Source organism: Manacus candei, unplaced genomic scaffold, assembly GCF_025592945.1.
Source record: "Manacus candei isolate 608988 ecotype Guabito, Panama unplaced genomic scaffold, ASM2559294v1 h1tg000086l, whole genome shotgun sequence".
NCBI classification, from domain to species: Eukaryota; Metazoa; Chordata; class Aves; order Passeriformes; family Pipridae; genus Manacus; species Manacus candei.
The window spans coordinates 4,337,363-4,359,607 of record NW_026138134.1 but is presented as its reverse complement, the minus strand read 5'-3'; the positions used below and the strand labels follow the sequence as shown (position 1 = coordinate 4,359,607).

The following is a 22,245-nucleotide window of genomic DNA, read 5'->3' as shown; positions in this document are numbered from 1 at the left end:
CTGTCTGTTCGAGTTTTGACACTGCATCCACACTAAAACTGAATAAAAATCAGGGATCAATGGTTGGATTTGCCCATCTCCAACTTCTGAACGTGGACACGCCATGGTAAGTTCAAACTCAGTTAAAAACTGACCCAAAAGATCAGAGATGTGGAAAATTACAGGCATTTGGGGTCAGGGATCCCCCAGGTCTGCCCTGGCACCAAATATTTTCCAACCAAGTTTCCACGGGGATTTCTAGGGCACAAATGCCATCTGCCTCCTGGGTATGGATCCTCAGAGGGCAGTTGGGTTGTTCTTCAGTTTTGTTGTTCAAGACAAAATCCTAAAAACACGGGGTTTTTTCCCTGCGAAAAGAGAGATTAAATATTTTGCTTCTTGGGCCAAATATTGTGAAACTGGGAGAGTTCACAGCCCTGGGAAGTCACATTGTGACTGAACACACAGCCCACAGCAGGAGCATAAGCTGTTCCAGTTACACAGGCTGAATTTGTTCCTATACTTGTATTTAAAGAGTGGATCCTCAACCTTCCCTTTACCTTCAAGTGAAAGACAGAGAGAAAAATCACATCCAAGACGACACTTGTTCAGCTCTGTTCCTTCAGGAGCAATTTGGAAAATTCCTTTTGGAAATTAGAAAACGTAGAATTTGGCTTTTAGAAAATTCCTTTTATTCTCAGACCTGCCTCTGAGTTGTTACCATGAGCATCCTAATTTATGCTTCCCAAACCCTTTATAAAAAGGTATCATCTACTACACTCATGCACCTTTATAGAACACCCAGAATTACAAGACAGGTGGAGCCTTGCAAAGGATTAATCTCTCCTCCCCTGCATTGATCCTGGCATGAATTAATGACAGTGAAAGCTCCTTTTCAGCCACATTAGCTGCTTTCTTTAAAGGGAAGAGTAATCCAGTTTATCACTCCATCTGCCAAATACAATTACATTAGTGCCCAGGACGAGCCCTGCTATCCCCTCAGCTCCAATTGCTGCGGGCTGCCCTCATTAACGCCCTCATTAAGGCCGGCCCTCGTTAGATGGTGATCAATAACCTTAATTTAACCACCACAACAGGGACCGTTCGCATCCCATTTGCGGCGCTGCGGGTTTGGGCACACTGCGGTTTAAAACTTGACTTTACATTAAAAGTCTCAGTTAGCATTAAAAATCGCCGCTCGAGAGGGTGTAAGAAATATCATTTCCATTCCTTTCTAGCTTGGACACACCGGTTTTAGGAGAGCTCACAGTCTGGTACTGCTCCCAGCAAACATCCCTGGATGTGAGGAAGGGCCTTGTACCTCTAAACTCATCTTCTAAATGGGAGTAAGAGAAGAGAAATAATGACTACAAATCTCTTTTTCTTTTTTTCCAAAGGTGCCTACAATCAGAAATAATTTGGAGCCGATTCACCATTAAACCAATAACCAGATCCTCACACGCTGTGCATACTTTTCTATAATATTATTTTTTAAAGTCTTATTAAAACCCCCTTGACTTGCCTCTTTAATCCTTACTAGTGCTGTAACAATGCCCACAAGCTCCCAAAGAAGTTTAAGTTTTGCTGGTGTTTTAAACAAGACACTCACTTTATTTTCTTGCCAGGCAGCTGTAACTGTACAGAATTAAAAGGAAGCTCAGAACAGCTGCATAAAAGTACCCAGAGAGGTGCCAGTTACAGAAATTACTCGTGAAAAATCCAGAGAGAGCTCAACGTGAACAATCCTGATGTTTTCCACAGTTTGGGGAGGGTCTTGTGGTAACAAGCAGGGATGAAATGGAAATTTTAACTTTAGACACGTGCTGGAATTTCCCTTGTATACCTCAAATAGAAAAAGCAGCTAGAAACATATGCGGGTCCCTTCTAGGTTATTAGAAGTGGTTTATTATTCAAAGAAGAATAACTGCTGTCTGAAGTCATATTTGTGTAGATGAGACCGTGCAAGAACAGGTCGAAGAAATGGGATGCTTTTAACTAAACCTCCCTCCTCCCCAGTTTAAGTTTTATTTAAACGGCTGCCAGAGGAGGGTGTCTGCTCATGGACAGCCCCTTCCAGCAGCAGTGGCCGGGACACACATGGATTGCAGAGGAATTTGCCCCTGGGAGCCCCTTTCTGTGCTGGATGGTGCCCAAGCGGCTCCAAACCCTTTCTTTCCAAAGCTCCGCAGCCACGCGAGGGCAGAGCCCGCCCGGAGCCTGAAGGGCTGGATCTGGCTGGCGAGAGATGAGACAATGGATGGTTTTCCCAGAAATCCGATCCAGGAGTAACGCCACATGTATGCAGGCTCCGCTGTTCTTACCCAAAAAACCCTCTTCCCCTTCCTGTGGGCAGCTCTTAGTGCTGGGAGCAGCAATTTGGGAAGCGCTTCTTCCAGGGTTACTCAGGTTTTTACTCAGCCCCTGTCCCACGACTTCAGAAAGAGGGGGGATTGTTTTTCCTGCTTGTTCCAACCGCAGCATTTGGGGAGCCTTAAAAAAAAACCCCAAGCCTTGGGTGCAGTGCCAGCCTTGGTGCCACACCACAGGAGAGCATGTTCAGCATTCGGGGGGGAGACTTTGCCTTGTTTGACTGTTCCCTCTATTGTTCAGAGCACAATAACTCACCGACACCCTGCAGACAAGGACAAAGGCTGTCTCGTCCCTCACCGGTGCTTAAATCTCCGAGGAACACGGAGCAACAAAGATTTTAAACAAGCCCAAAGGCACCGCGGGCAGCGCCCACCCGGGTTTGCCCGGGGGAGGACACACAAAAAGGGATTTCAGCCCTCTCAGCCCCTTCTGCCTCACATGCACGGCAGATTTGAAAGTAAAAAAAGATGTGGGCAACAGCCTGCGTCTCTCTCGTGGAAAGATGTCAGCCTTAAAGTATTTCCCAGAACTCATTTCAGCATTTTGCAAGGACCACTGATTTCAAAACTGTGTTTTAAAGGAGTTTGAATTTCAGCAGAGTCAGCCCTTTGAAATGGATGTGGAGGGAAGGAGCCACGTCCTGTACAACACTGAGTAAATTGGGACTGTGTATTTGGCCTTATCACAGATTATCATCCTCCAAAGTAGTGTTTTCATGCCTGAATCCATACCCTGCTCACACTTACTTTCCTGTACATGAGGCTCACTTGATTTTCATGCCCATCCAATGACAAGTACATGTCTATACACAAACACACATATATACCAACATCAAATATACATTAACAGACAAGCAGAATCAAAGTGGAAATGAATGTTTTGCTGACATTTTTATTTGTAGGCAAATTCGCATCCTAAAAGCTAAAGAGCTTCCAGATTTAAATCTTTCATTAAGTTCAGAAGGTTTGGATTAGGGAGCAATGCTAAAAATAGATTATGCTTTTTAAAAAGTAATAAGTAGTGCTGTATCACTTAACTGCTGGAATCAGGAGGAACAGCCTGGGGAAGAGTCAGAGAATCAAGATACAAGAAATGCATAATCATCCTTTGTAAACTTGGCCCAAACCATACCTACATTTAGGGCATGAATATCCAAAATGGGCCTTGAAAAGTTTCAGCTGCTCCAGCGAAGTTTATTCTTCAGCTACACTTACTATAATTTACCTTGGCTTTTTATCAAGGATGACATTTGCAGCAGGCTATTCCAAGACACTGATGTCCCAGGAGGAGTAGAAATAAAACCTGTAATTTTGCTGCAACTTGAGACGTCCTGTCCCAGCACCAGAGAGAGGGAAGAGACTAAAATCTTCCCTGCACCAGCAAGGGCAGGAATTCCACTGGTATCCACACACACAGTTTATCCACTGTCTGAACAATTTCCACTCCACCTGAGATAGGTGCTCTGCCTGCTTTTGTTCATTAATATCAGAATGTTTCCTGGGTGGGAGTGTGACAGGAACAGTGAATAACCACTGATGTCAAGGCTCATCACATCCCCTCTGAAACAAGAACAGTTGCCCTACAGACAAGTTCTCAAGTGCAACCAATAATTCCCTGCTCTGATTTATTTAGAGGCTTTCCTGGGATACTCTTAAAAGTCATTTCCACATCTGTCATTGCACTGTCTGAAAATGGGATCCTTCTGAGAAGGAGCTTTTGGCCCTGTAGTCCTCTGAATAACACACTCTGAAAAGCCAGGACACCTCAGGGCATCCAACAGTCCCATGTTAGAGCTGGTCTCAGCTAGACCTTCAGGCTGAACTCATTTAAGGTACTCATTTAAGTACCTCATTTCAGTAAAAATAATCCAAATCAGCAAGAACTGCCTACTTAAAGTTTAAATTAGCCCAGGGAGAATAAATATCCACAGAACTACACCAAAGTGTTCCTCTGGGTGAATAATCCTGCACTTTTGCCTTGCTGTTCTTGTGCTGAAATCAAAGCATCTGAAAACAGAAGAGGTCTAAATCACGTCTATACAGAAATAACATCTTGTGGAATAAAAAACAAAAAGCCCAGGACAGTTGCAGCTCTGAACCACCCCTTCATTCCAGGAATTTAAGACATTTCACATCTGGTAGAGTTCAGTCCTGCTAGAGCCCTGTAGGAAATGATTTACTACCTTTCCTTAGGAAGAAGCAAAAGCCTCTCCCCCCTCTCCCCCACCCAGTGCTAACCAGCAAAACCTGAGCGTTTTGCAATAAGCAAATTCAGAATTTTCCATGCCTGAGTAGGAGGCTGACAAGTACTTTTATGGCCAAAGAGTCCCATCCCGAGTGAAACTTCGAGAGCTGCTGGCGTGACTTGGGAGTTAAATCAGCTCAGTGCTGAGGACACCCCGGACTGCTTTGACAGTCAAGTATTTGAGGCTCAGTGGGCCTTAAAATTAAACTCTGTGGAGAAGCCAAGCATCTTCCCCCTCCCAGTGCTGTTCTATAATGACAGACACGGGCACATCAGAGCTTTGATCTCCCCTGGGACTCTTCCCTCTTCCCCCAGTTTCTGCTGTGGAGAAAGGACAGTGAATATGTTGGTTTATTCCAGACTCAAGAAGGTCGACACCCCACTCATCCTCAGACCACACAGCCCTAATAGTTACCCTGACAGCATCTGGGGCCAAAATAAACAAGGAATGGTGTCCTCCTACAGACAGACAGCTCTTCTGCATTCTTTGCACGAGTGGGGGCGGGCCAAGTCTCCTAAGGATAATTACCCGAGCCAAGGCTGTGCTCTGGGACATCTGCTTTGTGTATTCCTTGGCTGGCAGACACACAGAGGCCAAGGGTTGCCTTCTCCCGAGAGCCCCAGTGCTCCCAGTGCCCAAGCCCTGGCCCCAGTGCGTGCTGCCTGCAGCCGGCTCCCCTTTGATGGCAGGAATTTCCTTGGGAAGTGAAAGCATCCCAAATACCAAAAAAAAAAGTGAGATAAGAGTCAGCTCCCCCCGGAACTGGGCTGGCTGTGGTGGAACAGAGAGGTCAGCCCAGCCCCAGCCCAATCCACACAGCCCTGCAGGGGCTCTGTAAGTGGAACCACATGTGCTGGAGGAGCCTGCTCAGACAAAAAGAAAGGGGAAGAGTCCTGCATGTGGCAGAGTTTCCAAGTGGTGACGTGAAGCGTTTGGAATTGGAACTGCAGAGGAGTGAGGAAGGCCCGAGGAGAAAAAACCACATTTCACAAAGCAAAGGCTCTGAATTTTAGAGGTTTGCAACAACTAAGCAGCAGTGCAGGAGGGGGCTGGAGTTTGGCTGGTGATACACAGGTCCTGTGAACAGGAAATCACGAGCAGTCACCCACCAATCCTTCCCTGGGCATCCTTGGAGGACCCAGGGAAGTGACTTGAGGAATGATTGGTACCAGCACAGTGTCTAAATGTACTACAAATGTCTACATGAGATGGTCCAGTCAGGGCAAGTCTGGGTCTCACAAATGCCCCCAGCAGCAAGGATGCAAATTCCCCAAGGACAATCCACTAAGGAACCCCTGAATTTAAGAGAGGTGAAAGTGGTCCTGCAGCACCCAGAAACCACGTGGAACTAAGGATCTTACCTATACATTCATACAGTCAAGAGGTAAAATTCTACCCCTGAAAGTGCCAACAGAAAGTTTGCCTTCAGCACCAACCCACACAACTGAATCCAAAGTCTAGGGAGACTTGGGAATATTGGGAAAAAGCCCATTGAAGCATTCCATGAGCTGAGGGCCTTCCCAGGCAGCTCTGGGTGTGCTGGGGCTTTCCTTTTTTTCCTCCTTGCACTTCAAAAACCAAGTGCATGTAGGAGATTGTGGGTTTACATCCCCGGAGACCCAGGAACAGAAAACAAGGCACCAGAACTGCATCTTCCAATTTAATGGTTCACAGAGTGCTTGTGCAGGGGAACGTGTGAAATCCCTTTGCCTTTAGTCCAGGCAGTTTTATCAGTGAAATGGTCCAGGTGTCTCCTGTTTACAGCAACACAGCTCAGCCAAGCCTTTCAGAAATGCAGCTGCTGATTTCAAGCTGTGAGGACTAGATGTGTGCAGAGACCTTGTCAGTGCAGATCTCAGGTTCCTTGAGGGATCAAGCACCTCTGGCTGCCTGATATTCCCTTTCTCTTCAAGCCTGTGAGATAAGATAAATACAGTACTCCATGCACCTTAAAGCTTTGTATTGAGGGAAGCAAGAAAACTGCACGTTCCACCCCTGAACATCAGGAATTTCACTCCTTTTGCCTGGTTTCAAACCAGGCTTGGAAGTGTGAGGAGGAATGTGGTTTCAATAATAATTTCTAGGATGCCTTTTGTCTGAGAAATGAGGCCTCTGTCTCCCAGGGAGCCTATTGTTGCTGTCAGTTCAGGGACACACAAATGAAGGCACACAGAAATGAAGTTATCTGCCCAAGGCAGACACCAAGCAGAATCCAGAATACAAACCAAAAGAGACAGCAACAAAACTGTTTTCAAAATAGTTTTTGTCCATCAGATCTCTCCTCACCCATTTTGAAATCCAAGGAGTGGGTTGCATCAGCTGAGGTAACTCCGAAAATTGGGGAGAGAAGAAGAGACTTGAGAGATTGATAGAGATTGCCAATAAAACCAAATGTACTGAGGATTCCCTCTCCTTTTTTTATATCCCTTAGCCCAGTGTAACATGTTAACCAGAAAGCACTGAATTAATTGTGCTTTTCTGCTACTTTTTGTCGTGGAAATCCAGCTTTTTTTAAACTTGCCAAAAAAAGGTATCAGGAAACCCAGGGTATTCACAGGTGAGCTTCATCCCTTCCTGCAGCTTCCTCTCAGATCTCATTTCCAACAAAGTTTGGTGTAGTTTTAAGGTACAGCCTCCAGTCCCTGCTCAGCACATCCCTGTTACCTCCCTGAGATGCTCAGTTGTGGGCTCCTAATTGCACATAACAGGGGCTGACATCTCACTTATCCACGACAAGCCCCACTAATATGATACAAAATGAATGCCTAATGTATTAGCACTCTGTCACTTTTCATATCCACTCAGCCTCAAAGCCTGGGCCACAGCCTGCCCTGAGGCAGGAGATGAACAGCAGCAGCTCCTCCCCATCACCCCCAGAAATCTTGTGAATGAGACATTCAACTTAAACACTTCAGAGCTGAACCTGAGGTTCAGTCCCTGAGCTCTGAGCACAGGACCAGGAACAGCAGCAGCTCAGAACTCCAGGAGAGTTGTGGTCACAGGCACTGGCAATGCAGCTCTTTATTTCTCACCAGTGCTGGTGTGGTTTGCATCAATGACTTCTTATTTACTGACTCCAGAGGTAAGAAAACTAAAGAGACACCTTCTCTTAATCCTCATCTTTCACTGGCTTCACTGTGAACGAGATGGAACTGAAAAAGGGGGATCAAGTTCTTAATGATGTTGTCACCGTGGTTCAGTTCCCTCCCTGTGTCTCCCCCAGAGCCTGGCACATCCCTGTACCAGCTGCAAGCAGACTCTGAGGACATTTGCATCTTTTCCCTCACTTTTTCCACAGTTACCAGGAGTTTTGGCATCTGGACACGACACCGAGGTCTCAGACGAGCGGAGGCGGAGCCCTAAATCCCACTTTCTGAATCAGAGCTGCGAATGGAGCAACTGGGATTTGCTGAGGAATGTAAACCCCCCTGCAAACGCTGGAAGAGACACCCAACTGCACTTTAGGAAGCAATTCCCTGAAGTTCTGCACGCTGTGTGTGAGCTCAGGCTGTGCTGAGCAGCCTGACCGTGCACTGGGAGAGGCCCCGTGCTCCAAACGATCCCCAGCCTCTTCCCAGTAATATTTCCAAGCCAAGGAAAAGCCTGGAGACTGCACTCCTGAGAACTTGCACTGACTTCAGAGAGACAAGCCCAATTTGGGAAGCATTCTCCCCTTGCAGGGAAAGCTTTCCAGAGGGGAGCACAGCAGCTATTTTAGCTGACAACGCTGCACAGCTGCTGCAGGGGATCCTGAAATCCAGGAAAACACTCCAAAGTCTGACATCGGAAACAGGGAAATGTTCTTTAATATAGAGTATAACAGACCCCTGAATATACATATATATGTGTGTGTTTATTTTCAGTGAGTGTCAGGAGCAGCTGAACCTCAGGTGTTCTCCTGCACTGCCACAAGGCAGAGGGAACAGGGTGAGGAGGATCCTGCTCCCCCCAGGACTGCAGGGTGGGAGCTCAGGGCCAAATTCCAGCTCCTGGATCCTTTCCACTTGCCAACAGCCTACAAACCTAAAAAGGACATGACTATAACAATAAACTTGTTTAACTGCAGCAGTGCTGCAGCCTAAGAAACCGCAAAAAAAAAATGAAAAATATTAATTTTTTCTGCTTCTGTGAAAGCTTTGGAGCATTTAAGAACATCTGGAAAAACGTGTTCATTGGTTTTTCAACTTATTTAATTATAAACTTTTGTTTCTTCTTCGATCTCAGTGTAGATTTATCAACCCCCCAACCTTTAAAAGTTCAAAGCATGAATTAAGTTGCCATGTAGGATGCTTGGAAAAGGCATAAGGACTAAACCAGAAAGCAGCTCCATTTCACTTCCAACAGAAACATGTTCAAAATAAGACTTTTCAAATCCAGTTTTAACAGGCTTTTGAACATGCAGGTGGAAAGACCAAAACAAAGCTTCAGAATCACTTGAGTTAAATAAATAAATATTATATTTATTTATATAATATATATTTATATATCATATAATTTTATATGTAATAATAAATAAATATTTATATAATGTATATTTATAATTAATATATTTTTATATATTAAATAAATAAATTTAATATTTATTTTTATATAATATATTAATATAATATATATTTTATATATAAGAAATGTTATATTTATTTTTATATAATATATTTTAATATATAAGATAAATATTATATTTATTTATAATATATTAATATATAATATATATAATATATAATAAATGTTATAATTATCTATATATAATAGATTTTAAATATTATATTTTAATGTATAAAATAAGTATTATATTTATTTATACATAATATATTAATATATAATATATATATTATATATAATGAATGTTATATTTATTTATATATAATATATTTTATATATCTTTTAATATATAAAATAAACATTATATTTATTTATATATAATATATATTTTATATTATATATTTATATATAATAAATAAATAAATATTCTTATTATTGAGTTAAATAAATAAATATAACCTGCAAACTGTTGGGGGGACAGAGGGATGCTATTCCAGGGTCAGACAGCTCCGAATCTATCAAAGCTGAACCACACAAAGGAGTTTCCAATGGTCATATCCAAGTGCCTCTGCAGTGGGAATGAGGTTGGGAGGGAAGCAGATGTTCCCGTGCCCACCCTGGGCTGCACTGCCAGCAGCTGAACTGCATGTTACATCTATTTTGCATGTTTGCAAATACCAAGGGTCCTGCAAAGCAACCAGGATCTGTCAGAGCCCAGGGCCATTGCTGGGGGGGACCCCGAGTGAGAAGATGCAGCAGCACTCCTGCCAAATATTGCTGTGCCCTTTGCTGGAAAGAGCAGCCCAGCTCCTGGCACACAGCCCTCCCCAGAGAGGGATGCTCCGAGGGAGGCTGCACAGGCAGAGCCCTTTGGGAGGGCAGAGCTTGGGGATCAGCCTTCTGAAGGCAAAAAAAAGCCCTGTCTGAGAGCCACAGAGCCCTGGTGAGCAAGCAGAGGGTTTCCAAGCTGCTGAAATGAAGAGAGTAAAAATGGGATTCGGGCAGTGGCTGAACCAATCTGCTAATTGGATGTGAAAAGGTCAGGCATCCGATCAGGAAACACGCTGGAAAGGTCAGGGGGAGCAGAGGGAAGAGGCCTGGGAGGAATGGAGCACACATGGCCCAGCTCCACTGCTGGGGCTCCACCTCCACCCTCCTTCTCAGCTCTCCTCAGAGCTCTGACCAGCCTGAAAGCATCACTGAACTTCTCCACCCTCCTTCTCAGAGCTCTGACCAGCCTGAAAGCATCACTGAACCTCTCCCGTGTCCTCACTCAGGCTCAGGGTCCCCACCACAAGTTGGGCAATGGATTTCCTCAGCATCAAGAAGTGGTTTTATCAGCAGCCCTGACTTGGCATAAAGCTGATGTTGAATAAATATTGGAAACCACAGAGAAAAGGTGGAAGGACAACAAAAAATAGGAATAGTGTAGTAAAGTATAGTCTATCTTGGGAAAAAGTATTTTAGATTCTGCTGTGATCATAATAGAATCTATCAGAGCCACTGCTGTTGAGGACAATAAAATGCCTGTGGTACCTGCCATAAACTCCTGATATCTCAGTTTTACCTGAAGTGCTTTAGAACCACAGAATAGAGGAGGTCAGAAGGAACCTCCCAGGAAAATCCAGTCCAATTCCCTGCTCCAAGCAGAACTCAGTCCCTTCATCATCCTTATGGCCTTTAGCTGGACTCATCCCAGTACACTTATCTCCCTGGGGACCCCAAAGAGGGCACAGCAGTTCCTGGGAGGACAGCTCAAGGTAGAAGAGGACCTCCAGCCCTGCTGCACACATCAGGTTTCCTGGACAAGCTGCAGCTTCTCTGCTCCTCAGTCCTGTCCTTTCCAATTTGTGTAAGCAAACCTGCCTGCCTGGGGGATGCATATGTAAAGCTTACAGAGGGAACAAGGAAATGATGAAGGAGTCAGAGCCAGACTTCTCAGAGGTGCAAAGCTGGATGAGAGACAAGTCCTAAAAAGGGTTATTGTGGTTATTGTTCATTATGGGAACGGTCAATCCCACTCAGCATATTCCAGGATTGGGGCTCATAGCTTATGGAACCAGCACCCTTGGAACTATTCCAAACTCAGCTCCTGAGCAGCCTGATATAACCTGACCCTGCTTTGAGCCCTCCAGAACTCCCTTTTCATTTCTACCCTTCTCTGAGTTTTCCAGCAGGTCAAACAGACACTGTCCAGGCTCCCCAGGGCAGTGGTCACAGCACCAAACCTGCCAGAGCTCAAGGAGTGTTTGGACAACACCCTCAGGCACAGGATAGGGGTTTTGGGGTGTTCTCTGCAGGGCCAGGAGTTGAACTTTATCCTGATGAGTCCCATCCAACTCAGGATATTCTGTGATTCTGTGACTCCAAGTCTCACTCTCTAAACTCCAGCCATCTGTCAGCCACATCCACCCCTCCCAGCTCCCCCAGCATGGGTGGTCTGTGGGGAGAATTCCTAATTTATTGGATAAATTCAGCCTCTTTTCCTGCTGACAGTATCTCTGAGCAGGTCACAGCTGTCTCCAGTTTCACTCCAGTACCAGCTTTTCTCCATCTCCAAAACTAAACAAGGACAATAAAACAAGAAAACTAAACATCAGCTACACATCACCTGATGTTGTTTCTTGGTTGTCTGAGTTTGCAAGTAAAAACATAACTACTGAACGTTTGGGGTTTCCCAAGATTTGTTTGGGCAACATTGGAATTTCACAGTAGCAGAAAAACATCTAAATAAACAGCTGACCACAGAAAGTAGCACAGAAAGAGACAAAGAAAATGTGCAAATATTCATATTTTACCTTAGCAGAGTACTTGACTTTATCCAACAAGTCTCTAATTTGGGGAGGTGAGGCAAGAACTGGGGAGCTCAAACACTCCAGTTTGCTTCCTTTGGCTCCACTCCCTGTTGTGATCCTGGAAATGAACACCACCCCAGGTTTACAGGGTTTACCCTCTCTGCAAAAGCCACAAAATACACTTTCCTGCAAGGAAGTTGAATTATCCCAATTTAGTGTTCCAATGGGTTAATTTTCTCTTCAAAAATTCCCAGGGTTCTCCAGCCCAGAATTGCCACAAAAAGCCACCAAAAATCTTTGGCTACTCTCTGCAGCACTCGTGGGTTTTTGCTGGCTTGACTTCTCCAGGAAAAGCCATTTTCTGTAATAGGAGCTGACACAGCTTCTCCCCCCCCCCCCGCTTAAAAAAAGGCATTTTCAGTGAGAACAAAGACCTGATAAATCCACTGAGCACTCTGCTCTCTCTCTGCCTGCCCAAGCTGCTGTTCACCCTCATCCCCTTCACCCAGGGCATCCACAGCTGCAGGCCCTGAGCACCTCTGCAAATCCAGGAATTTGGGATACTCAAGCCTGTTATTTCTCAGGGACTTGGATATCAGAGAAACAGAGGAGTGCAAAGAAAATTAAACAGTGCATTCAATAAAGGGTCATTTATTTACTTATTTAAACCTTCCAGATTTCATCCACTGGCAGTTAATTAACTTCTTTTTTTCTTCCATAAGCAAAAACATCTTTAACATGACCCTGTGCACAACGAACTAGACAAAAAATTCCAGCTTCCCTCTGCTAAAATCTTCGTGTTCTCCTCACAGCCCTTTGCTGAAGCTTCCAATTAACACTGTTTTCAGTTTGCAAAGGAAAAAGAAAACTGGTTTGAAAGCACGACCTGCCCATGGATAACCAGGGATACAACCAGGGTGACCAAGGTCAGAAGGAATCAGTGGCAGAGTTGGGAATAAGATTTGTAATTCCACCCAAATCAGAGTGAACACAGGAATTCTCAGTGCCCCTCACCATAAGGCCAAGCTTAACTCCAGCTAAACTGAAGGCACAGTCCTTTTGTTGCCTGAAAAAAATTGAGTTTTGTGGAATGTCATGCGAGGGACCACTCAGTGCCAAGGGGAGACCCTGGAAAAAAGGCCATATGCCCACACTGTGCTGACTTCCAGAGACTGGAACCCTCCACAGACCACAGAATAGAAAAAAAAAATGATTAAAAAAAAAATCAATTTATTCCTTGTTTCCAAACAGGACAGAAAGTGAAGCCAGCCCAGAGCTCAGGCTGTGAGGAGGTAACTGGCTTCTTGCCCGATACATTCATTTTTCTGAGGCCCCTCCAGCTCCACATGGCTAAAAAAGGAAGTTGTGCTGGAAAGCAAGAAGTGCTGCATCTCTCCCCTGTCTGCCTGGAGGGAGCAGCTCTAGGTGAGCTCTGGGCACCCAAAGGAAGAGCAAAGTGCTGGGATTTGGGATTTCACCCAAATCCTGCTTCGTGAAGCGAGCAGGGAAACAAGGACCAGCCGTCCCTGACACTCTCCACACCCCTGGCTGCTGCCCCAGGGCTTGGCTGTAAAATACAGGTGTCAGGTTCTCCCACGTCCCCCAAGCTCTGAGCAACTGCAGGCCCTGAGGAAAAACACTCCAGTTTCTTTTCCCCTCCATGTGCTGGTGCCACGTGAGAGCAGAACTGGCAGCCGACGGCGTTTCCTCCCCAACCTGGCACAGCTGTTACAAAACCTAAGTATTTTCCCATTATTACTAAAAATGGCAACAAAAAATATCCCTTTTTACACTGCAAGGGCCGGGGTTTGGTTTGGTTGGGTTTTTTTTCTTTTTTTCCAAGGTTTTTTCTGCCTGGAACTGCCCCAGCACAGGGAGCAAAGGTTCCACACCAACTCCACCAGCTCTGCCCCAACATCCCTTTCAACATCTCCTGGTGCTGATCAGGAGACCAACGTGACCAGTTCTGTGCCAGTTTTGAATATCTGGTACTGTTTTACTGGGTGGAGAAGAAACCAGCTATTTCACCCCATTCTAAGTGGTGAATTCCAAGAAAAATTCCCCTTCTCCTTCCCGAAGCAGCCACCCCCTCCCTCCAGGATTTCTCCCCGTGCAGGAGGTTTTGGGATCAGGCAGTTACAGGAGGTTTTGGGATCAGGCAGTTACAGGAGGTTTTGGGATCAGGCAGTTACAGGAGGTTTTGGGATCAGGCAGTTACAGGAGGTTTTGGGATCAGGCAGTTACAGGAGGTTTTGGGATCAGGCAGTTACAGGAGGTTTTGGGATCAGGCAGTTACATAAGTGCTGCAGGAAACTTGAGGGGGAGAATGAATGTCAAAGCCTGCTGGAACAGGGACCCGGGAGCCTTGTGGGTTCAGTCTCCAGCATCCATCAAACATGATTAATTTTAATGTCACAACATTTTAATGTCAATTACTTTTAATGTCACAGCTTCCTATTTACTGGTGCAGCCGCGTTTTCGAGCCTGATGAGGAGATTCCCCCCAAAAGAACTTTTAAGATCAAATAAATAAACAATTCAGAATAACTGTAGCAAACAAGCACCAGCCCAGTGCCTCCCTGCTTTTGGAGGGCTCTTGGTGAGGGGGAATCTATTCCAAAGCCCAGGAATTGAGAAATAGAGCATCTGAGGTTTTCATGTTTGGGGTCAAATTACTGCTTAGAAAAATTCTCTTCTACTCCTTTTTTTTTTCTAACTACACAATTTTGCTAATTGTGGCTTGATATTATTCACACAAGGATATATTTTGTTTAGATGCTGCATGGAGAATAACAAAGACAGCGTGATCTTAAAATCTATGTACAAAAAGAGACCACAGCAAGTTGAGACTGATGAAGAAACTTGTAGAAGAGGATTTGAGACTTAAAATCCGGGGGGAAAAAAACCAGACAGCCAAAGGTTTTTTGCAAAGCAACAGGGATGTTTCCAAGCCATTCAAGTGCTGCCTGTTTAAAAGCCTTTACTTTGAGTCAAATTCCTCTGGTTTTATATTTTTATGAACTTTTGTTTGTTAAGTGTTATTTTAAATAGCTGGAGAGGTTGACAAAGCCTCAAACCCCACGAGAAAGAACAAAAGCAGCCTTGTGGGTAACTTTAGAACAAATTATAAGACTGAGGATAAGTCAGGCCTCTATTCTGATGTGAAACTTAGATGGACAACAAAAGATATTTGAACAGACAAGCTAACTAAAGAAAACAAACAGGAAATTAAGTCAGACACCTGCATGGTCTTTTTTAGTCTAAGAACTGACTTGTTCCACTCACTGAAATACTTTTGAGTGCCCAACTGCTGCAGCTTTGCCTCAGAATGCAGGTTTTAAGCCCATAACAATTCAGTGGGAACTTTTAAGTGCATAGTTCCACCAAGTTCAGTCTCACCCAACAGTAAAACTGTAAAAATGAAAAATGCACCATTCATTAACAGAGTTTCCAAAGCAGAACAGATGAGTTTGGGCTGAGTTTCAGTGCAGAGGTCACAGAACATCAGCCTGATGTTTGCAGTTGGACAGCTGGCAATTCTATCAGCATCTTTTCCTGAGAAACAGCCCTTCTTGCTCCACTGATAGACTGGTTCAGGGACAAATTAAACTGCCTGATAATTCCTTGAAACTTGGTTTCTATCCTGCATTTGTCAAGGTCCAACTTCCAGCTACCAGCTCCTAAAGACCCACATATTTACATTATTAGGTAACTGCTCTCAGAGGGCTCTGCAAAGACAGCAGGGACTGATCCTGGGCTCCATCCAGGCAGGAGGAGGTTTAGCACAAACCATCCTGATTTTGGGATCCAGGGCTCATTAAGAACCGAGGAATTTCCTTGACTCCATGAGTTTAATTCTCCCTCTTCTCAGGGAATCCACCCCAGCACCTTCCCTGGGTGTCAGACCCAGAGTGTCTCTCACATCCTGCTGTCTGTTCACCTGGACACTTTGGTGCTTGTCTAAAAACATTAATATAAAAGGTGAGCAGGTGAAACACGAGGTGCCAGACAGCACATCCTGCCAGAGCTCTGGGTGTCTGACAGGGAGCACAGCCTGGAGTCACTTCCCAGCCTCCCACAGTTCCCATTCCCTGAGCTAAACCCAGCTCAGCTGCCTTGTTTCACCAAGCTGCAATCAGCCTCGTGCCTGGGCTTTGCTGCAGGGACCTTTCCCCTGACCCAGACTAAGCAAAGGCTCTCCAGGCACCAGCTCCTAAACAAAGCTCCACATTGCAATTATTTACTCATCCCTTCCACCCTGAACCAGCCAGAGACAACGAGGGTGGCTGGGGGGCTGCAGGGACATCTGTCAGGCCAGCCCTTCCCCTGAGGCTGCAGAGCCAAAGCTCACATCCCTCAGCAGGTTCCCCAGCCTAGTTTTGTTTGAACTCCTCCATCAGCCTGAGAAATCCTGTCTTCTCTATTCCAGCCAGCTCATCAGACCCACTGCAGTTCAGCTTGATAAACTCAGCCAGTGTGCATGCTCTTTATTTGCACTCAGATGTTTGCCATGAAACACGTTCTCCAATAAAATCTCAGTAAGCTCAAGTTCCCTCTCCTAGCTTGGTGCCCCTTTTCCCCATGGCAAGCTGGGTACACCCCATCAGGGCTGTGGATGTGCTAAACAGCATCCACACCTTTCCTTAATGCACACAGCACTGAAAATCCGTGGGAAGACAGACTTGGATCACGCTGGGTTTGTGATAAAACAGTACCAGCAATACCAGCAAAACCTGTCACATTGTTCTTCCCCAACAACCTGAGAACAGCAGAAGCCAAACTTGACTTTGCAGTCTTTTAAACAGACTTCCACCTTTCCCTTTGGAAAGGTCTAGGCCCACAGGTAATTTCCAAAATTGGCCTCATCAGTGGCCACTCACCCTCAGTGAAAAGACATGATGCTAAATACCCAGTGTTGCAGTATTACAGACTAGCAGAGGTACAACTGGACCCATTTTCCTCACAAATGCACATTGAAATGGAACATCCAACTACTAGAAAACAGATTCAAAGGGCTTATCTAATGCCTTCCTGAACAGAAGTAACTTTGAAGGCTCAGTGACAAGTTAAATTTATTTCTTCAAGTATCCAAATTCATCATTTTCTGCCTAATATTCAGCCATAAGTTCCCCATGTAACCCTGTGATTTCACATCCTGTCACTTGGGGGTTTTTTCCACCTCCACCCAACACTGGGCCCTTCTGGAGTGAAACACTCCCTCAGATCAACTGTTATCCCCTCTGATCCCTTAGTTCCCAGCTCCTTATTTCCATGTTTGCTCTCGGGCAGGAGAGCCTGACTCACCCAGGCTGAATCTCTGCGAGAGAAATCAAACCCTTCTTAGGGTTACCCGAGAGTTTCCAAGGCATCTCTCAGAGCCTGATGCAACTGTGACATGAATAACTGTGGCAAAACCTATGGGCAGGAGGAGCTATGGATAAATGAGTGCATTATGTTTGCTGAGGGGGAAAAAACTGGCTGAGGAAGTTTTGGGGTTTTTTTTTTACCCTATTGCTGTATTTTTGCCCTCAAACCAGCTCCTGTTAATAACTGGAAACAAGCTAACAGGCTAAGTGGGTATCCCAACCCTTCTTGTACCTGTTATTCTGACACATGCTCATTAAGAGCTGGCACTCAGTCCAGGACACAGCTTTAATGTGTGAATTTTGCACTGCCAATTAACGAGCCCACTGGCTCTGTGTGGAGTGACAGGAATAGACACCCCTCATGTCCCTGTCCTGAGCCTGAATTCACCCTCCCAGGCTGCTCCCTGCCTTCCTCGAGCCCAGCAAGCTCAGCAAAAAGTTGCAGCAGCTTCATAACACTGGAAATTGTTTGTTATTTTTGCTTAGTAAACAAGGGGGGAAAAGAAACATCCAGTGGCTCCAGAGATGACAGCAGCTCATCAGCCCAGACTACAGCAGGGTCCATCTGGACCTCATTAACATCTAGAAATAAACCCAATATCTGCCAGGCGATGGGGCTTATTTGACATTTACACAGGACAAGCCAAATAGGATGTGCCCACTTGCAGGGTCCTGGTTGATCCTGAAGGATTTTTTGGGATGGTTGCAGGTCCCAGGCTGACTGGGGAGGGAAGAACAGGGTATTTCTGAGCAAGATTCACAGCCTGGTTTGTGGTGAGGCCAATTCCCTTGACCATCCAGCTGCTCCTGGCATCCTGCAGGATACAAGCTGCTGGTTCAAGGGGGGGGACATTGTCATGGGTTTGCTCAGAAATGTTTTATTCAAGCTGTTTATCCTCAAAAGAACATTTTCCTTTTAGATTAAATTATCTGGATTCTGTTTATTCTAAACACAGGAGACAGGACTCAAGCATTTCCTCTTTTAGGAAGTATGGCTGAGTGTGCTTCCTACAAGATTTATAAAGAATTCAAGCAAGGACTTGTGTGGCTCCTTAAGACTTCAAACTCTTCCTCCCTAAATGCTGGAAGAGCTGGCTCTGTCAGAACACAGTTACATCCCAGTGACATGGAATACAAATGCAAACAGACAGCAGCTATAAGCTCTCTGCAAAGGGCAGGATGATAAAAAACACGATCAAACTATTGAGCAATACTCCACATTTTGGTCTGAACACCATAAACTACGTTATATAATGAGATATTTCCCTTTTTACAGCTGGGGAAGCCCAGGCTCCCAAAGGACTCATAAAACCACCTCCTGGGATTAGAGTTGAGATGAGACGAGTTAATGAGCAGCAGAATTGAGTTTTAAGAGGGAAAATTTTCATTCCAGTAGACTACAAAGTCACCACTGGAACTGGAAGCAAAGCCAGAGATTCTTATCTTGTCTCCTTACCAACAATTCTGACTCTTCTGCTGTGAAGACCCTGCCATGGTTTAGATGCCATTTTCCATGCGGGAATTCTCCACCTCCACCTGCAGCACTGGGGAAGTGTCTTGTTTAGTGTTCCAGGAGACCTGAAAGCCAGACCATGAGCAGAGCTGCCCTGCCCATCAGGCCAACCTGTCTGAGCATCCCCAGCCCTGCTCAGGACCCAAACAAGTCTCATGTTCTGGTATCTTTAATCCCTCACAGCTGCCCAGGACATTTTCCCTGGCATCTGCTCTGAAAGTTCATATATTATGTACCACTCCTGCATCAGAGAGGGACAGGAGAATATGAGCAGTGACTGCTATTTAAAGTGTCTGCAGGAATAACACTTATCTGCTACATGGAGTCTTCCCTGCCTGCCCAGGCTGAGCTGGGGGATGGAGGGGGTTTATACATCATGCATAATAATCATTACCTGCTCAATTAGTGCTGTTAGAATGCATGGCTGGCACCAAGTGCTGCCCCTCGTGCTGCTCTCCACCAGCTCCCTCTGCTAGGGGAATTCTTCCTGGTTTATTTTTAATTCTGCATCATAATCAGGCCCTAATTTTATGCATATTGGCTCAGGATATTTTTTTTTCCTTCCTCTTACATTGTCAGTCTGCTTGTCACATCCTTGCTGAAGGGGATTCCTCACTCGAAGTCCTTCTCTTGGTAGGGTAGGATGGCCTCTTTTGGCTGAGGATTATAGGCTCTGACAGTGCTGACACAGAAAAATAAAACCCCAGAATGATTTAAAGCCATGAGCAGGGTTGTTTCCTCCAGATCAGGGATATATAGCTCCTACTGCCCTTTCCTCTTATAACTCAAACCCAGTCTAAACCCAGCTACTTAAATCAGAGAGCAACCACAGATCCTTTGACAGCCTCCCCCCACCCAGCTCTCCTCACTTGCTGATAAGATTATCAAATTTATTTTCATTGTAATTTATGTTATTATCCATTTCATTACTGATTTTGATTGTTCTATTAGAATTATTTAATATTTTACTATTTTTGTTATAAATTTATTATCATCAAAGTAACAAGGAGACCACACAACTGTCTTTCCCCACCATGAACTAAAGCATTTATGGCCCAGGGTCACAGCAGAAGTGAGACTGAAGCTGGGATAATAAGACATAAAGGGATGAAGAGACTCGGATATACTCAAAAGAGAAAGGACAACACAAACCTCCTAAATCCAGGGAATTAGATCACACTGCCAGGCAGATCCACACTGGAAGGGTGCTACAAAATTTCTTTTCCATAAAAGAGTGAGCTCAGCTCCAATTTGCTTCATGCAGATGCTTTAGAGAAACAGAATTTATTTACTTTTTAGTGGCTTTTTTTCCCCTCCCTGCTTGTACAAGATGACCATAAAAAAGTGAAGAAGCATTTGAATCAGCAGCAGGGCTGGAAAAGCAGTGCTAATCCCTCCCAGAATAAGCTCCTTGAAATTAATTTGCCTCTCCCATGGGCTGAAACTGTTCTGGTGCCAGACTTGCTCTATCAGGTGCTTGCAGTGTGGAGAGATGTTCCACCCCACTAGGACACTGCCAGGACCTGGAGATTTACAGCAAACACCCCAAATCCCACATAAAGCCCCAAAACCACCAGAGAAGACGTGCACACAGAGTTAAAAGAGCTCCAGCATACTCCAAGCATGTCTCATCAGCACAAAAGATGCCAGGAGCTATTGGAGCTGCTGCTTTTCTGGGTTTTCCACGCACAGGGCTGCAGAAAAGGAAATACTGAGAGGACAACCCCCAGGACAGGAACTAGGAAAGCTACAGCCAGGAGCAAAGCTGGGTTTGTCATGGGGGAGAGGCTCCAAGCCTGCTCTGGGAGCAGGGGAAGACAGGCAGGAGTGGCACTGGAAGGGGAGAGGTTCTTCCATATGTCACATGCCATTGCAAAGTGAGAGAAAGTACATTTGCATTCAAAGGATTCTCCTCAGGGAAGGCAGCCTTTGTCAAGATAAAGGACATTCCTCTGCCCAGCACAGCCTCCATGAAGTGATGGTACTACAGGATAGATGTTCCAGCTGTAGTAAATCACTTACAGCAAAAATTTAGGCTTTTTACCCCTCACTTAATTTAATAGTCACTTAATATTCCTGAGCTGGGCTAGGACATGCCATACACCAGCATTATAATCTATAAAATCAAGCATGTGTCAATTATCTGTGCATTGGCTTCTGGAAACAAAGAATGTCACAGTGAACAGTCCTCAGCAGTGCTCAGAAAACCACTAACAAGGGAGAAAAATTAAATGTCAATATTGTCTAAGTGGCTAGTTAAAATCATTCCACATGCATGAATAATCAGCTTTTCCTTCCCCCACCCCATCTTTTTGCTTAAAGGTGTTTCTAAAGAAGAGGGCAAATAAGGAAAGAATTAATCTGAGTATCTTCAGTCCCCAAGTTTTCTGCCTTCTCACTGCACGAATTTATGCTCTAGAATTACACAAATAGAGGTTAACCTGGTGCCTGGCTCGTTTAAGCAGGAGGAAAAACAAGTTTAAGATGTTTTGGGTTGCTGTGCAAGCTTTTGAATCTGCAGAGCTGTAGGGAAAGGTGCAAAGAGGCAAAGGAACAGTCCTGCCTTCAGAGCACTTAAAATCCAGGAAAATATCATCTGGTTGGTGCAATAAGACCCAGTTTATTCCATCCATGTCCTGATTTTGTCTTTCCTCCTGTTTCCTGGTGCTTCACAGAGGAGGATGTGGAGAGGGGAAGGTGCCTGATACACCCCAGACTCCACTGCATTCAGTGCCTTTTCCTGATGGGAATGTGCCCACTGCTGTCCCCTCAGAGCCTTTTCCTAATGGGAATGTGCCCATTGCTGTCCCACAATGGAAGCAACAGTGCCCAGGGCATTACTAAATGGGAAAAAGCTCCAGTAATTAGAGGAAAGAGGATTGTGCAATGCAGGATCGTTATCTTGGGAGCAGCAGAGTTCTGAGCTCCTCCTGTCCCAGGTCATGTTGGGTCTGAAATTCACTGACAGCTGCAGAATTGTCCTTTTTTTTTTGGCTCCAGAGGCAGCCTCAGGCTAAATGGAAGGAGCTGACAAAGCCGGGATCCATTTGGCACAGCGAGTGACACCAATGGGAAGACTTTCCCCCCATTAAACCACAGGCTCTGGAATTCTTCAGCTCCATTTCTACAGTGATTTCAGAACCTTTTACAGCTCAGGAGGGAAAGGTTGTTACCTTGTGAGTGCTCAGAACAGCAGCAGAGGCACAAAGCAGCAGAAAGCATTTTCAAGTGCATCCCCAAAACCTGGAGTGGTTAAAGGACCCCTCACAGCACAGAGTTGGTGTGACCAGATCGTGTGTCCTTAACACTCCCATCTTCCAAAGTACCAATCCTTGAAATGGAGACACTCTAAGCTAACAAGCACTTAAAAATGGGGCCTGAATTGCTAAATTACTGAGTCACTGGCCAAATCAAGGCTGGAATCTAGACATCCTGA

General features: G+C 45.1%; 1 protein-coding gene across 1 annotated transcript in view; it reads right to left on the bottom strand.

Moving 5' to 3' along the window:
• The window catches only part of CLMP (CXADR like membrane protein), a 43,182-nt gene that overhangs the window by 10,770 nt on the left and 10,167 nt on the right, over window positions 1–22,245 (bottom strand).